General features: G+C 39.0%; 1 protein-coding gene across 1 annotated transcript in view; it reads right to left on the bottom strand.

The window, feature by feature from the left end:
* LOC128658112 (translation initiation factor IF-2-like) overlaps nucleotides 1–19,334 on the bottom strand; it is a 194,467-nt gene that overhangs the window by 45,148 nt on the left and 129,985 nt on the right. Inside the window, exon 3 of the mRNA XM_053712608.1 lies at nucleotides 1,530–1,632. The gene's annotated coding sequence lies outside the window, so the exon portion shown is untranslated. The remainder of the gene's footprint in view (nucleotides 1–1,529; nucleotides 1,633–19,334) is intronic.

The raw sequence follows: 19,334 nt of genomic DNA, 5'->3' as shown, positions 1-19,334 counted from the left end.
CCCCAATTTCATGCGACCTGGCTGCGATGCAGCCCACATAGCTGCCCAGTGATTATAGGAATGACCTACAATCCAAGTTCTCTTGGATCCCCCAGGTGGACCTGTAAAACAACAAACCAACAAGGTTGTGGTTTCTACAACCCAACAAAAACCTCTAACATGCACTTGAATAACCCCCATGCAACCTCAACCACCACTACAAAACAAACCCAAGATAAAACTTGAAAACACAATCCAACTAATACAACAATGTCACAAACCAAAACACCCTCAAACAGCCCCTTCATGCTGAACTGGTATGCAAAGGCCTAACATACCTTTTGTACCTGGCACATATCCACCTACCTAGCAGTTTAATTTGATTGCTATTACATCCCGCCAAAGCTTTGTCTATGGCAGCCCCAATCTTGAAGGAATGGTGTGCTACCACCCTGGGATCCTAACCTAATCTAGATACAGCCTGCACCAAAATTGTCCTGAACTGATAATTTGATAAAAAAGGAACAATCCTAGTGTACCAAAAAAGGCACGTCACCTTGGGACTAACTGCAACGTACCTTCTTCTCAACGCTACTGGGCAAATGAAAGGCTCCACCTGCGAGTGAAAGTTGAGACATTTCCCCATAGCCAACTGTTCAGTCTTCAACATAAATGAGAATGGTTTCACCCTCCACAGTCACAAGCTCATTTAGGGCCAGATTACAAGTGGAGAGCTAAATATCGCTATTGTGAAAGCGACATTTGTGCTCCACTAATACCAGCGCACGCTGAGAAGCATTGCGCTTGCGAAAGGCTCCAATGTGAGCCTCGTTCTCATGCCGTGAGACACGGCATGAGAATTAGCACGGCGAAGGGGGTAAGTCGTGCAGCAGGAGGCAGCAAATTGTAAATATATATGTACAGCTATATGATCCAAAAATTCCCTGGAAACATCCTCCACTCCATGCAATTTAAAGAAAAAGGGAGCGGCAGCAATGCACCAACTTATAGCCCCAGGCAATACCCCTCAATCATATAACATACCCAAACACTCAATAAGCAAGGGCACTGTGGGGTCTCGCAATGAACTACCTCTAGAAAGCAAAAACTCACTCTACTCATGCCACTGCATTCTGTATGCCTCCAATGTTTTAGGGGCCAGCAAACCTCTCAGAAACCTTAATGCAGTTTCCAGAACACACCATCTACCAGAGATAATCTGGATAAGTGTTACCTCTGAGTTAAAAGGTATATGGTATATGACAAGGTGTTCGAATGAAAAGGGCTATAATATATATATATATATATATATATATATATATATATATATATATATATATATATATATATATATATATATATATATATATACTGTATATATATATATAAGCAAAGAACATACCGCACTCCTGACTTTTAGATTTCGGCCCTGGGTGCACCAAAAATATATATAAAGAAGCAGAAAAAAAGAGCACTCCACGGGACTTTTAACTTGCAAAACACACTTTATAGTGAACTTCAGATTAGTATGTGTAACAAAATAGTCTTACCCTCCACCATAAGTACATTTCAAAAACTGCTGAAGCCACGCTCTCCCGGGTTGGCCCGCCCCCAACATGACGTCACCGCCCCGGGCAACGTGTGTGCGGCACACTAAATAAAAATAAATGTTAGATGCATTAGTCAAAATTAGCTGAAACACATAGCATAATATAGCTAACAGCAGAATAATATACACAATTATAATCTTACAAGATTCCAGGTCCTGAATTCTAACTCGCTATTCTGGGTCGTCTTGGTAACAAAGTAAACATTTTAAACCTCTACCAATGTGATAGACCTATGAAGTTCTGAACACTTGCAAATAAACTATCCACAACAGTTTTATATAATGCTACACTAACACCTAATTCTAAGTAACAGTAAACCTGGAATATACAACACAACTAGATGCCAACGACATACTATTAGTAGACTGCTCCCCAGAAGCATAAAGCCGTTGTCAAGACAATGCAACTAGCGTCCTGTGTAAAAACATAATTTATGTTAGAACTTACCTGATAAATGCATTTCTTTCATATTGCCAAGAGTCCATGAGCTAGTGACGTATGGGATATACAATCCTACCAGGAGGGGGCAAAGTTTCCCAAACCTCAAAATGCCTATAAATACACCCCTCACCACACCCACAATTCAGTTTAATGAATAGCCAAGTAGTGGGGCGATAAAGAAATGAGTAAAAAGCATCAACCAATAATTTGGAAATAATTGTGCTTTATACAAAAAAATCATAACCACCATAAAAAAGGGTGGCCCTCATGGACTCTTGCCAATATGAAAGAAATTAATTTATCAGGTAAGTTCTTACATAAATTATGTTTTCTTTCATGTAATTGGCAAGAGTCCATGAGCTAGTGACGTATGGGATAGCAATACCCAAGATGTGGAACTCCACGCAAGAGTCACTAGAGGGGGAGGGATAAAAATAAAAACAGCCATTTTTCACTGAAAAATTAATCCACAACCCAAAATATAAGTTTATTCTCATGAAAAAACTTAAAACATAAGCAGAAGAATCAAACTGAAAACAGCGACCTGAAAAACTTTTCTACCAAAAACTGCTTTCCGAAGAAGCGAATACATCAAAACGGTAGAATTTAGTAAATATATGCAAAGAAAACCAGGTTGTGGCTTTGCAAATCTGATCAACTGAAGATTCATTCTTAAAAGCCCATGAAGTGGAGACTGATCTAATAGAATGAGCTGTAATTCCCTGAGGCGGGGCTTAACCCAACCCCAAATAAGCTGAATGAAACAAAAAACTTTAACCATGAAGCCAAGGAAACGGCAGAAGCCTTCTAACCTTTCCTAGAACCAGAAAAGATAACAAATAGACTAGAAGTCTTCCTGAAATCTTTAGTAGCTTCAACATAATATTTCAAACTCTTACCACATACAAAGAATGTAAGGATTTCTCCAAAGAATTCTTAGGATTAGGACACAAGGAAAGGACAACAATTTCCCTATTAATATTGTCAGAATTCACAACCTTAGGTAAGAATTTAAATGAAGTCCACAAAACCACCTAATCCTGATGAAAAATCAGAAAAGGAGATTCACAAGAAAGAGCAGATAATTCAGAAACTCTTCTAGCAGAAGAGATGGCCAAAAAGAACAACACTTTCCAAGAATGTAGTTAAATGTCCAAAGAATGTATAGGCTCAAATGAAGGCGCCTGTAAAGCCTTCAAAACCAAATTAAGATTCCAAGGAGAAGAGAATGAAATAATGACAGGCTTTATACAAACCAAAGCCTGTACAAAGCAGTGAATATCAGGAAGCTGAAGCAATCTTTCTGTGAAATAAGACAGAAAGAGCAGAGATTTGTCCCTTCAAGGAACTTGCAGACAAAACCTTATCCAAACCATCCTGAAGAAACTGCAAAATTCTAGGAATTCTAAAAGAATGTCAAAATGAATTTATGAGAAGAACACCATGAATATATGTCTTCCAAACTCGATAATAAATCTTCCTAGAAACAGATTTACGAGCCTGTAACATAGTAATAATCACTGAGTCAGAGAAACCTCTATGACTAAGCACTAGACGTTCAATTTACATACCTTCAAATTTAATGATTTGAAATCCTGATGGAAGAGGCCAAGGTTGGCAACTGGACATCCGAACAAGATACGCATACCAAAAACCTGTGAGGCCATTCTGGAGCTACCAGCAATACAATGTCTGTTCCATGATGATTTTAGATATCACTCTTGGAAGAAAAACTAGATGCGGAGAAATATAAGCAGGTTGGCAACACCAAGGAAGTGTCAACGCATCCACTGCTTCCTCCTGAAGAACCCTGGACATGGACAGGTACCTGGGAAGTTTCTTGTTTAGATGAGAAACCATCAGATCTATTTCTGGAAGACCCCACATCTGAACAATCTGAGAAAACACATCTAGATGGAGAGACCACTCCCCCGGATGTAAAGTCTGACGGCTGAGATAATCCGCTTCCCAATTGTCTACACCTGGGATATGTACCACAGAAATTAGACAAGAGCTGGAATCCACCCAAGAAAGTATTCAAGATACTTCTTTCATAGCTAGGGGACTGAGTCCCACCCTGATGATTGACATATGCCACATCTGTGATATTGTCTGTCTGAGAACAAATGAATAGTTCTCTCTTTAACAGAGGCCAAGCCTGAAGAACCCTGAAAATTGCACGGAGTTCCAAAATATTGATTGGTAATCTCGCCTCTTGAGATTTCCAAACCCCTTGTGCTGTCAGAGATCCCCAGACAGCTCCCCAATCTGAAAAGACTCGCATCTGTTGTGATCACAGTCCAGGTTGGATGAACCAAAGACCCCTAAAACTATACGATGGTGATCTAACCACCAAGTCAGAGATAATCGAACATTGGGATTTAAGGATATTAATTGTGATATCTTAGTATAATCCCAGCACCATTGATTCAGCATGCAAAGCTGGAGAGATCTCACATGAAAACGAGCAAAGGGAAGTACGTCCGATGCTACAGTCATGAAACCTAAAACTTCCATGCACATAGCTACTGAAAGGAATAATAGAGACTGAAGGTTCCGACAAGCTGAAACCAATTTAAATTGTCTCTTGTCTGATAAAGACAGAGTCATGGATACTGAATTTATTTGGAAACCTAAAAAGGTGACCCTTGTCTGAGGAATCAAGGAACTTTTTGGTAAATTGATCCTCCAACCATGTCTATGAAGAAACAACAGTAGTTAATTTGTGTGAAATTCTGCAGAACTTAAAGACTGAGCAAGTACCAAGATATTGTCCAAATAAGGAAACACCACAATACCCCACTGTCTGATAACAGAGAGTAGGACACCGAGAATCTTGAAAAGATTCCTAGAGCTGTCGCTAGGACAAAAAGGAAGAGCAACAATTGGTAATGCTTGTCTAAAAAAGAGAATCTCAGAAACTGATAGCAATTTGGATGAATCAAAATATGAAGATATGCATCCTATGGCCTCTATTTATCAAGCTGTCAACCGCAAATACACTGGAATTCCGCAGCGTATTTGTGGCGAGCCTGATTCACCTTAGTTATCAAACCCTACAGACCGGCAAAAGTAGAATTCAGTGACGTAACATACGATCCGCCGGTCTCAGTCCGACACAGATTGATGCTTACGTCACTACAGATGTTCCGAATGCAAGTTTGGCACAATCTGATTACTTTTGCTAGTTATCAAATAACTAGCAGGTACGCTCGGCACTTTTCCGGCCCAGCGTACCTGGCTTTCAATCCGCCACCCTGGAGGCCGTAGATACCATAGGAATCAATGGGAGTCGGAAAGCAGCGAAAGTTTATGTTTGCTGCTGCACGATTGTCAGGGTTTTTTCCCTGTTATTTGCCATGTGCTGCTGGCAGCCATTTTACTCACCTCTCTTCCTGGCTTGGTGCATTGTGGGGGATGCTGCTCATTGCCTGCACTTCCATTTATGGCCAGACTGGTGTGCATCATCCATGTGAGACAGGATGCAGTCTCAGAATTGTGATGTCATCACTTATTTAAAGGGCCTCTGTTCAGTATGCTTTCCCTTTGTATTGTCTCTTACCTGTTTGTGAGACTTCCTGTGTATTACCTGGCTGCCTGACGTCCTTCCTGGTTCCTGATCCTTGGCTTGTTCCTGACTCTGCTGTTTTCCTTGTTTCTGATTCCGGCTCGTCTGGCTATTCACTTTGGCTCCTGACTCGGCTCGTCTGACTACCAGCTCTGGTTTTGACTCCTGGCTTGTTATTTGATTTGTGGTCTTTTTTTTTTTTTCTTTATTAGTTTTTTATTAAAATTTTCATAGATAAATCCAATACAGAATATAAAAGTGCAACATCAACGCTGTGATTACATATTGTTTGACATATCAATGAAAGAGTAAACAAACTCAAAGACATGTGTCCAATCTGGTAATTCAGCTGCTGTGATCTAAGTCCTCTTTCACAATCCGCTAGGTTCATTGCTCCTCGCAACTTATTAGAATTACTACTTTGATGTGACTCTGAAGTTTGATTTAGTCATGATCACAGCGTTAGCATTAGTATTAACATGTGATTAAAATAACATAAATATAACAAGAAACAAGAAACATCTACCTCCTGCAGAGAACGTCTATTCTTATTCTTTACCTAACTAGTGTTCGGGCTTAGCTAATCAGGTGGTTAAAGAACTTATTGTCTTCACTATATGTATTTAATGTTGTTTAATAGCTCCAAAATAAGACTCCCAATAAAACCACATATCATTGTATAATGCCATCTGGTTTGTTTTAAAATAATAGTATCTTTCTAGCAACAGGGCTCCCTTCACCTTCTCTCTCCACTCATCTATTGTAGGGATCTTGTCAGTTCGCCAAGCAGCTGCTAAGAGCTGCTTGGCTGAATTAAGCATAATATGTCCAAGGTTCCTTCTTATTTTACATTTAATATTACTTAACATATTGAATAGGCAACTTTGAGGTGAAAGGACAACATTGCAAGCCAAAGCCAGTTTTATTTCATCTATTATCTTTCCCCAATATGTGTTTATTGTAGGACAGGACCACCAAATGTGACCCATAGTACCTTCTTCCTTCTTACATCTCCAGCATTTTTCATTGGCTGAAGGAAAGAGATGTTTCATTCTATTTGGTGTTAGATACCAACGAAACAATACTTTGTAATTTGTTTCTAATGCTGCAGTTGTGTGTGCTGAGTGAGCTGTGGTCCTAAATATATTTTCCCATATCTTTGGATCTTGAGGTCCCAGTAGGTCTCTCTCCCAACTTTTCACATAATTATGGGGATTGGGTATTGTGGCTGAGAGCAATAATTTATAAATAGAAGAGATAATCCCTTTTGGTGGAGAACTAGATAGACACATTTGTTCAAATATCATCAAGGGCCTTGTCATCATTGTTCTGTTCCTGTGTGTCATGATGTAGTGACATGTCTGGTGATATCTCATCCATTGACCAAAAAAACAACCACCCACTTCTTTTAAGTCAACAATAGGCAGCAATTTCCCCCCCCCCCCTGAGTAATATTGTAACTGGAATATGTCCCTGTAAACTATTGTCACCCTCTGTATTATGATTCTGGCCTTCTAAAAACTCCGGGTTAGCTAGAATTGGTGTCAAAGGCGAGTGGGCACTGGAGATTCCCTTATACCTATCCCGGATGCATTTCCAATCTGATATAGTCGACACTACTGTGGCTGTGAAGGTGTTCTGAGATTTAGATAAAGCTGTAGGTAACCAGCACATACCCCCTAGTTGAGGTACCCCTGAGATGTCATGTTCTAATTGTATCTAGTGTTTAGGGTCACAACCATTATTTATACTCCATTCTAAAATTCTTTGTAGGGAAATAGCTTGTTTATATAATAATATATTAGGGACTCCCAGTCCTCCCGAGTCTTTATTAGCATACAGTGTGGCCTTGGATACTCTTGGCGGTTTCCCCTTCCATATAAAGCTGTGCATTATTTTTTGTATTTTTTGTATGTATATGAGAGTGTATGGTAGGGGTAAGGTTTGTAATATATACAAGACTTTTGGCAAAAGTACCATCTTGACCGTATTCACTCTCCCTATCCAAGATATATTCTTAGACATCCAGGATGATGCCTGGTTAGAGATTGTTTTTAATAGCCTAGTGTAGTTGATTGTGCGAATTGAGTCCAAACTGCTTGTTAAATGTATACCCAAGTATTTTATGGCTTTCGTCTGAATCGCGAAGGCACACTTATTTTGTATAGTAGTGATAGTATTTGGAAGTATATGTAGTGGCATAAGCTCCGATTTATTAGTGTTTACTGAAAAGTTTGATATTTCCCCATACTCTTTCAGTTCCTTCTGCACCGTGGGGAGAGACCTCAAGGGACTTGACAGAGACATCAGAACGTCATCTGCAAACATGGATAACTTATATTCTCTGTTTTCAACAGTTATACCTTTAATGTTTTCATTTAGTCTAATTTTGCATGCAAAAATTTCTAGTGATAATATAAATAGGAGAGGGGACAGTGGGCAACCCTGTCGGGTACCATTTCGGATTTCAAATTGTTCAGAGAGAGAGAGAGAGAGAGAGTACCATTTATTCTAATTTGGGCTGTGGGGAAGGAATATAGGGCCATAATTTTGTTTATAAATGCTGTTGGTATATTAAATTTAGTGAGTACTGATTCCAGAAAGGTCCAATCTAGTCTATCGAACGCTTTCTCAGCGTCCGTAGATAATAACACAGAAGGTATTCTGTTCTTATTGATAAATTCTATTATATTTAAAAGTTTCACAGTATTGTCCCGGGCCTCCCTCCGCGGCACAAAACCCACTTGGTCTGGGGAGATTAATGATGGGAGAAGAACATTCAGCCTAGTGGCCAAAACCTTGGCAAAAAATTTTAGATCAAGGTTCAGTAAAGAAATAGGTCGAAAATTAGCTGGGGTGTTGGGCTTTTTCCCCGGTTTGGGAAGGACTGTGATAACTGCTTGTAACATTGTTTCCGGTAGAACGTCCCCTTTGTCAATTTGTTGAAAGGTACTTAGTAGGTGGGGTGTCAATAGATGTGAATATAATTTATAGTAAGAACCCGAGAACCCGTCTGGGCCAGGGGCCTTTTCAGCTTTTAATGATTTTATTGCCTCGCTGATTTCCTTATAGCTTATTGGGGCCTGCAGCATCTCACTATCCTTTTCTGAAATGGTCGGGGCCTTAACTTTCTCTAGATATTCGTCGCATTTATTTTTGTGATCTATTTGGGACCTGTTAGGGAAGAGGTTATATAGTGTGTGGTAATAGTGTTTAAATGCGTCTGCTATCTGTTTGGTATCTTCTACCTCTAGAGTTATTAATTGTATGGATATAAGTTTTTGCTTGTTTGGTTTTAAGCAGTCTAGCCAACTGTCTGCCAGGTTTCCCGGCCTCACTATAAAATTTATGTTTAAGTTTGAAAGCTATTCCTTGGGCTTTGATATGTAAGTGAGAAGTTAATTTAGATCTATAGAATTTTAATTGTTGGAAAATAGAGTCATTTTGTGGATGGAGTTTGTGCAAGTAATCCAGTTGTGAGATTTCCCTGGCAATGTGCTGGTATTCCTCCCTCTACTTTTATGTGTTTCCCACACTGTTGCTGGTGGCATACCTACTTGTACATTTCTATGAAAAAATTCTTGTAATTCAGTCTCTAGAGTCTTATGTGTCTCTGGATCTAGAAGCAAGGATTCATCCAATCTCCAACTAAATTCTCTGATTGGGGCTGATGGCCAATTGATAGAGCATCTGGCCATAGAGTGATCTGACCATGCAGTATGTGTAATATTCGTTGTGATTGCGTGAGATAGAGTAATGTGATCTAAAAAAATATAGTCAATCCTTGAATGGGATTTATTCGGGCTAGAGAAAAAGGTGTAATCTCTCTGTTCCGGGTTGGCAATTCTCCATGGGTCATGTAGTCCAAGTGTCTTAACAAGATTCCACATGGCTTTAAGCGTGTTATGTGCAATGTGTATATTTGGGTTGGAGCTGTCCAGTTTAGGATTAAAAGGCAGGTTAAAATCTCCCATAACTATCAACTGGCCCTTTTGTATGTCTTGTATTAGGGGTATTATTGATTTATAGAAGGCTGCTTGTTTTTGGTTGGGAGCGTAAATATTAACGAGTGTGACTACTTTGTTATAAAGGACACCGCACACTGCCAAGAACCTGCCATCTGTGTCTTTTTTCTGGTCAATTAATTGGAGGGGTATGGAGCTACGTATGAGGATGCTAACTCCATTTATCTTTTTCTTAGGGTGAGAACTATGGAAGTGTTGAGGGAAGTTGTTATATAAATATTTGGGGATGGAGCCTCTTTTGAAGTGTGTTTCCTGTAAACCTATGATCTCCCCTCCCTTTTGTGCTATGTCTCTCAGAGCTAGCGATCTTTTATTAGGGACATTAAAACCCTTTACATTTTGTGTTACAAATTGAATATTTTTGTCTGTCATGGTGTTACCTTATCAGCTCCTACTCTGTTCTCATATAACATGCTGATCCCGTGCGTGATGCTTCGTCTCTGCAGTATGAAACCTATAAACAGTCTAACAATAAAAACTATAACAACACAATAGAACATAAAAACATAAAAAACATAAACATTTTTAACTCTATATAAACAATAGAGGGAAATGGCAATGAATTCCTGTAAGGAAAACATTCAGCCCTCGAAGTACAGCTATACATATAACATTCTATCTAACCTGTCAATTTTTCAGCTGACATGAGATCTTAAGATACAAATAACTAGTGTCCATGATAAGACCTTTGAAGCCATCCAGAGGTCTCTTATATTAATATACGTGAGGCTTTGCTCACTCTGGTAACCCCAAACACACAGAGAACATTTCTTATAAAAGGATACCGTCAACCAGCTTAGGCCTTGAAGGCCGATGAAGAAGAGTTCTTTGTTCGTCCATTACGAACCATCTGCCACTCCTTACGTTGCGGTAGAGGGGATGTTTGTGAGATAGAAGTGGCAGTAGAGTCCTGCCCATTGACAGTGCCCCCATCTGGTAGAGGAATTTCCAGCTTCCTGCAGCAATCTTCGATTTCTGTGATAGATGAGCAACTTGCTCACCTATTTTTCCAGATGACTGTAAGTTGGAAAGGATGACCCCATCTGTAGGGTATGTTTCTGGCTTGAAGATGTTTTGTGAGGTTTGAAAGTTCTTTTCTCCTGGCCAGGGTTCTAGCCGATAAATCAGCGAAGAATTGTAAAGTAGCTCCATCTTTTTGTATAGGTCTCTTATCTCTAGTTGCTGTCATGAGGCGTTCCTTCATTTGATAATTTGTTATTTTTACGATCACATCTCTGGGAGGTGCTGCTTCAGGGGGTCTGGATCTTAAGGCAAGATGTGCTCTGTCTATTCCTACTTCAGAATTATCTGTAGGGTCTCTGAGCTGAGAGAACAAGGATTGTAGGTATTGTTGTAGAGTTGAAGAGTCGACCGCTTCTGGGATACCGCGTATCCTGATATTTTGCCTTCTGGACCTATTCTCTAAGTCCTCTATTTTATCTTCTAACTGATTAACAGTTTGGTCCTGAAGGTCCAGATGATCATTCACTTTTGAAATGCATAAATCATGTTCCTGAACATGTTCTTCCAAAACGTTAACTTGATTCCCTATTTCTGTGATATCTCTTTTCAACTCGGATATCTCATCTTTGATACACTGCTTTACTTGGGTAATGAGTGAAGAAAAATCTTGCTTTGATGGTATAGAGGAGATCACTGATTGTGGAACAGAAACCATGTTATCTTCTCCATCTGAAGCGGAATCAGAAGAGCTAGATGATTGTAGGCGTTGAGATTTTTGCGGAGTAATGGGGTCATCTAGTGGTGTGACCAAAGCTGCTGCTTTAAGGTATTTATCCATTGATGGATTGCTTCTGTTCCCATTTTTGTTTTGTTTAATTTTTTGTGGGGGTTTTTTTTGGCGACATCTTGACTGCAGATGTCACTGTGGCACTTGAAGTTTGCTCCAAGTATATATTGGTTTCTATAAGGAATGCTTCAATACAGTTGGCAGCAGTAAAATATATAAGTTTTTAAACAGTCATAACAACAGGAGCAGATATCTTGTTGAAATTGTGATGTAATTCACTGTTTGCACATCAGGGTATTACTGCTAAAGATTGCCTATATTATCAGCTGTGCTATAGACAGAGGTTCCCCCTGTGGCAATTCATATTAGATTCTAGCCTCAGTGATAGTAATGTTGTAGGGCAAGTACAGCTATATAAGAATTAGATCTGCATTCTCATGTAGACTCTTGCAGTTTTCTGTTTAAGCAATTCCAGCTTCAAGCAATCCCAACCGGAAGGGCATAGATTAACCTAACATTTGTTCTAGGTTTTTGTTAGAGGGGCCCATTGATAGGCGTAAATAACTGAGTAGATATCCTTTCATTTCTGGATATATTGAGTATGAGGGAAAGTCATCTGAAAACTCTGCCTCTACCAAACATGTGCTGGGTATTTTGAGTCTCTATTTAGATTATTGCCAAAGTCTGTCCCTTTAATTGTATGCATCCATGATGCCCTTGCCTTCAAAGTCCCCTTTGTATGTCACGCTGCAAGGTGAGTTATTCTATCTGTCCTTATGCCTTTATTTCTGCCTTACTTTATGTTCAGCGCGAGCTGAGCAGGCCTCATTGTAATCCTAAGTGCGTATGACTCACCAAGATGGCGCTCGCCAGCGGCGTTCAGGATTCTTCTGTGTGCAGCAAAAGGCTGATTACCTCTCACGGCAGCATCTCTCACCTGGTGTGAGTCTTCTTTCGTGCTTACGGCTCAAGCGGTATTAGCCCAGAAATTGTAGTGCACCTTTATGCAGATTACCTCTCCGATTAGTAAAGCGGGGCCTGTGGTTGTTAGGAGGTACCTGCCGAGTCGCGTAGCTCCCAGAAGCGGTCTTTTAGTAATTAGTCTCTGCTCTGACTTAGGTATGGCGCAATAAAGCTGTGTTTATCAAGTGACAAAACCAGGTTTTAAGAGCTTGCATTGTACTTTTTTCGGGCTGAGGCTCCGGAGCTCACCTAATGTGCGGCCATCCCATCACTATCCAGTGCCGGCTCCGCCCCCCGATTTGTGGTCTTTTCTTATTTTTGCTATTAATAAAGGTGTGATTATTTTTGCACTTCTCGTCTCAGTCTGATTCCTGGCACCCTGACATTGATATCCCATTGATTCCTATGGGAATGTTTACACCTAACACCCTAAGATGTACCCCGAGTCTAAACACCCCTAATCTGCCCCCCCTACACCGCCGCCACCTACATTATACTTATTAACACCTAAACCACCGCTCCCGGACCCCGCCGCAACTCAATAAAGTGTTTAACCCCTAAACCGCCACTCCCGGACCCAGCCACAACTAAATAAAGTGTTTAATCCCTAAACCGCCGCTCCCGGACCCCGCCGCCACCTACATTATATTTATTAACCCCTAATCTGCCCCCCTACACCGCCGCCACTATATTAAATGTATTAACCCCTAAATCTAACACTAACCCTAACACCCCCTAACTTAAATATAATTTAACTAAATCAAAATAAATTATTCCTATTTAAAACTAAATACTTACCTATAAAATAAATCCTAAGATAGCTACAATATAATTAATAGTTATATTGTAGCTATTTTAGGATTTATTTTTATTTTATAAGCAACCTTGTATTTATTTTAACTAGGTACAATAGTTATTAAATAGTTATTAACTATTTAATAACTTCCTAGTTAAAATAAATACAAATGTACCTGTAAAATAAAACCTAACCTAAGTTACAATTACACCTAACACTACACTATAATTAAATGAATTGCCTACATTAACTACAATTAACTACAATTAAATAAAATTATCTAAAGTACAAAAAAAACACTAAATTACAGAAAATAATAAAATAATTACAAGTTTTTTTTAAACTAATTACACCTAATCTAATCCCCCTAATAAAATAAAAAAGCCCCCCAAAATAATAAAAAGCCCTACCCTATACCCAACCCTACTCTAAAACCCACCCAATACCCCCTTAATAAAACCTAACACTAACCCCTTGAAGATCACCTTACCTTGAGAAGTCTTCACCCAACCGGGCCGAAGTCCTCCATGAAGCCGGGCGAAGTGGTCCTCCAGACGGGCAGAAGTCTTCATCCAAGCCGGCCAGAAGAGGTCCTTCAGATGGGCAGAAGTCTTCATCCAGGCGGCATCTTCTATCTTCATCCATCCGGCGCAGAGCGGGTCTATCTTCAAGCCATCCGACGCGGAGCATCCTCTTCCAACGACATCCAATGACGGTTCCTTTAAATGACATCATCCAAGATGGTGTCCCTTGAATTCCGATTGGCTGATAGAATTCTATCAGCCAATCAGAATTAAGGTAGGAAAAATCCTATTGGTTTATGGGTTAATACATTTATTAGAGTTGCGGTGGGCTCCGGGAGCAGCGGTTTAGGGGTTAAACAATTTATTTAGTTGCGGTGGACTCCGGGAGCGGCGGTTTAGGGTTTAAACAATTTATTTAGTTTCGGTGGGGTCCGGGAGCAGAGGTATAGGGGGTAAACAGTATAGTATAGTGTGGGTGTTTAGTGACAGAGTACCAAGAAAGCTGAAAAAAAGCCGAAGAGCAGCAAGATCGATGACTGTTAGTTAACAACAGTCCGCTGCTCATCACTCCGTACTTGGTGCGCGGCTTTTTGACAGCTTTTTTGGTAACTTTGGAGAACGTATTCAAGTCCGAGGCAGCGATGTTAGGTGAACGTAGGCAAGCGTATTGGTGCCGTCAAATGCAGGTAAGTTGACAGGTTGATAAATAGAGGCCTATAAGTCTATTGTGGGCATATAATGCCCTTGCTGAACAAAAGGCAGAATAGACCTTATAATCACCATTTTGGTACTCTTACATATCGATTCAAAATTTTTAGATCCAAAACTGGTTTGAATTAATTTTCTTTCTTTGGGACAAATGAATAGATTTGAATAAAACCCCAGACCCTGTTCCTGAAACGGAACTGGCATGATTACCCCAGGTAACTCCAGGGCTGAAACACACTTGAGGAAAGCATGAGCCTTAACTGGGTTTGCTGGAATGCATGAGAGAAAAAAACTTCTCACAAGCGGTCTTACTCTGAATCCTATTCTGTACCCCTGAGAAACAATTCTCTGAATCCAATGATTTTGGACCGAATTGATCTAAACATCTTAGAAAAACCTAATCTGCCCCCTACCAGGTGAGCTGGAATAAGAGCCGCATCTTCATGCGGACATGGGGGTTGACTTTGATCTCTTAAATGGCTTGCAATTGGAAACAGATTCCTTGGGGAAGAATTAGATTTCTGTTCCTAATTAAAGAACAAAAATGGTTAGAAGCTTTAAATTTACCTTTAGATCTTAATCTTGAGGCAAAAAAACTCCCTTCCCCCCAGTGACAATTGAAATTATTGAATCCAACTGTTGAACCAAATAATTTATTACCTTGGAAGGAAAGAAATAGCAATATCGACTTAGAAGTCATATCAGCATTCCAAGATTTAAGCCACAAAGCTCTTCTAGCTAAAATAGCTAAAGATTTAACATCAATTTTGATAATATAAAAAAAAATGGCATCACAAATGAAATTATTAGCATGTTGAATCAAGTTAACAATGCTAGACATGATCCGATACTTGTTGCGCTAAAGATTCCAACCAAAAGGTTGAAGCAGCTGCAACAGCCAAAGAAATTGCAGGCCTAAGAAAAAGACCTGAAAATAAATAAACTTTCCTTAGATAAGATACAATTTTCCTATCTAAAGGATCTTAAAAGAAATACTATCTTCCATAGGAATAATAGCATGTTTAGCAAGAGTAGAGATAGCCCCAAGTTTGGGGATTTTTTCCCAAAACTCCAATCTAACTGCTGGCAAAGGATACAATTTTAAAAACCTTAAAGAAGGAATAAAATAAGTACCAGGCCTATTCCATTCCTTAGAAATCATATCAGAAATAGCATCAGAAACTGGAAAAACCTCTGGAATAACCACAGGAGGTTTATACACAGAATTTAAACGTTTACTAGTTTTAATATCAAGAGGACTAATCTCCTCAATATCCAATATAATCAATACTTTTTCAACAAAGAACGAATGTTCTCCATTTTAAATAAATAAGTAGATTTGTCGGTATTAATATCTGAGGAAGGATCTTCTGAATCAGATAGAGCCTTATCAGCGGAGGATAATTCAGTATGTTGTTGGTCATTTGAAATTTCATCAACTTAATGAGAAGTTTTAAAAGACCTTACATTTATTAGAAGGCGGGATGGCAGACAAAACCTTCTAAATAAAAAAAAACAGCAATAAATTGTTATACATTCACAGGTATATCTTGTACATTAGATGTTAAAAGAACAACAGCAGGCAATGTACTATTAGTAATGGACATATTCTCTGCATGTAAAAGTTTATCATGACAACTTATTACAAACCCCAGCTGGAGATATAAATGTACTTAGCTTTGGAAGAACTGTTATCAGTCAGCAGGATTCCAACAGTGATTTCTGAAACAGGATCAGATTGAGACATCTTGCAAATGTAAGAGAAAAAACAACATATAAAGCAAAATGATCAATTTCCTTATATGGCAGTTTCATGAATGGGGAAAAAATGCAAGCAGCATTGCCCTCTGATAGAGAAAAAAGGCAAGAGGCATAAGGAATGAGGTTTAAAATAATGAAAATATTTGGCGCCAAGTATGACACACAAACAAACAGAGAACATTTTTTGGCGCTAACAACATCCGGAAATGACACACTCGCGTTATTGAAGACGCAACCTTGTGAAAAGACTCAGCAAACAAAGATGCTGGAAATTACGAATTTGCGTCATCGAACGTAACTTCGCGCCAAAAAATCTTGCGCCAAAAATGACGCAATATAGTTTGGCATTTTGCCCCCTCACAAGCCTAATTCTGCCTGCGAATTTAATATGAGTCAATTGAAAAAAGACTATACCCCAGGTAAGAAAAAATTTTTTCCTTAAAAATGCATTTTCCAAATATGAAACTGACAGTCTGCAAAAGGAAATATACTGAAACCTGAATCATGGCAAATATAAGTACAATACATATATTTAGAACTTTATACATTAAAGTGCCAAACCATAGCTGAGAGTGTCTTAAGTAATGAAAACATACTTACCAAAAGACACCCATCCACATATAGCAGATAGCCAAACCAGTACTGAAATGGTTATAAGTAGAGGTAATGGAATATGAGAGTATATCGTCGATCTGAAAAGGGAGGTAGGAGATGAATCTCTACGACCGATAACAGAGAACCTATGAAATAGATCTCCCGTGAGGAAAACCATTGCATTCAATAGGTGATACTCCCTTCACATCCCTCTTTCATTCACTGTACTCTGAGAGGAATCTGGCCTCAAAATGCTGAGAAGCGCATATCAACGTAGAAATCTTAGCACAAACTTATTTCACCACCTCCATAGGAGGCAAAGTTTGTAAAACTGAATTGTGGGTGTGGTGAGGGGTGTATTTATAGGCATTTTGAGGTTTGGGAAACTTTGCCCCTCCTGGTAGGATTGTATATCCCATACGTTACTAGCTCATGGACTCTTGCCAATTACATGAAAGAAAAGAATTTACTATATGCTGCAGAGTTAGGATCTAGCATAAGGGGACAATCAAGGACATTTTCAAATTAATACACAAATCTAGGAAACAAGATCATTGCTCTCAAGGAGAAATTTGAAAGACATATATCCAAATATTTATGGAACTACTAATATACATAGACAAGAATCTAGTAGACCAAATATGACAAATGTATAAACATTATTTTATATATATATATATATATATATATATATATATATATATATATATATATATATATATATATATATATATAACATAACTAGCTGTCAACATCATACTATTAATAAAATCCTCCCCAGAAGCATAAAGCCATTGTCAAGAGAACGCAAACAGCATATTGTATAAAGTAAATGAAAGTAAATTTCGATATGCTGCAGGGGTAGGATCTAGCATATGGAGACAATCAAAGAGCATTGTCATATTAATATCAATAAGCATATCCAGTATGTAGTGGAATGAAATCACGGCTCTCCTGTATCATTTAAGAGGCAAATGCCCAAATGTGTTTTAAAGTGCCACCAAACAAGTCATCAATGTATCTTTTGAAATACATTATCTCTCTCCTCTTAAATAAATCTGTGTATTCTTCCTCAAAGGTGGTCATAAATAGATTCGAGAAAGGATGGGGCCACATTGGACCCCGTCGCTGTGCCTTTCAATTGTAGTGCCTTTCAATCGTTTCTCAAAATGAAAATAATTACATGTTAAACAGAGTTCCAAAAGGTACAGGATAATCTCAGCTGGGGGCCCAAAATACGGATACCTTGACAATTGCCTCCTAACTGAATGAATTCCCTCATTGTGCGGAATGACAGTATATAGACTGGTCACATCAAGTGTTACCCGAACATCATTTACTTCAAAGTTACTCAGAGATTCTAAATCTTGCAATAGAGTACTACTAGAGTCTCTAAGATATGAGGGCATGTTTTTAACCAATGGTTGCAGGAAGGCATCCACAAAAGTCCTGCAACCATTGGTTAAAAACATGCCCTTGAGTCTTAGAGACTCTAGTACTCTATTGCAAGATTTACAATCTCTGAGTAACTTTGAAGTAAATTATGTTCTAGTCACACTTGATGTGACCAGACTATATACTGTCATTTGGCACAATGAGGGAATTCATGCAGTTAGGAGGCAATTGTCAAGGTATCCTTATGTTGGGCCCCCAGCTGAGATTATCCTGTACCTTTTGGAACTCTGTTTAACATGTAATTATTTTCGGTTTGAGAAACAATTCTTCCTACAATTGAAAAGTACGGCGATGGGGTCCAATGTGGCCCCATCCTACGCAAATCTATTTATGACCACCTTTGAGGAAGAAGACACAGATTTATTTAAGGAGAGAGATAATGCATTTCAAAAGATACATTGGTGACTTGTTTGTCATTTGGAGGGGTTCAACACAAGATCTGGAAAGCTGGTATAATTAACTAAATTCCTGTAACCAATCATTAAAGTTCAAGATGCTACATGACAAATGGCAAATTGATTTCTTGGATGTTTGATTGTATAAGAAGAATGGTAAAATACACTTACTCTGTTTAGAAAAGTGACAGATCATAATACTGTATTACATTTCTCAAGCTGTCATCCTCCCACACTCAAACAAGCTGTTCCTAAATCACAACTCCAAAGAGTACTTAGGAACAATACGGAAATCTCTAATCGAGACATACAGCTGTTGGAAATGGAGCTACGATTTCAACATAGAAGTTACCCTGCAAAACTCTTGAGAAAACAAAGAGAGGAACTCCTGGGTTCCACAAATGCTGTAAAGGAACCAAAACAGGATAACAGAATGACCTTTGTAACCACGTACACAGAAGACAAAAGAGAGCTTGGGCAAGCACTTCGGAAACATTGGGACATATTACATACAGATCCAATATTACCTCTACAGGATATGGCACCACCACGGATAGGTTTTAAAAGATCAAGGTCCCTACGAGACATCCTGGTAAAAATGGACCCGGTACATTGCTACACTAAGTCTAATTGGTTAGACATGAAGAAATCTGGGGTATACCATTGTCTAGGTTGCACCATATGTGGAGAGTTGATTACAGGGACGACATTTACTCATCCCCATAAAAAAAAGGCTACAAACATAAGTTCCTCCTCACGTGCACT

This window comes from Bombina bombina, chromosome 4 (genome assembly GCF_027579735.1).
Source record: "Bombina bombina isolate aBomBom1 chromosome 4, aBomBom1.pri, whole genome shotgun sequence".
Taxonomy (NCBI): domain Eukaryota; kingdom Metazoa; phylum Chordata; class Amphibia; order Anura; family Bombinatoridae; genus Bombina; species Bombina bombina.
Note: the sequence above shows the minus strand (reverse complement) of the source record. Positions and strands in the feature narration are given on the sequence as shown.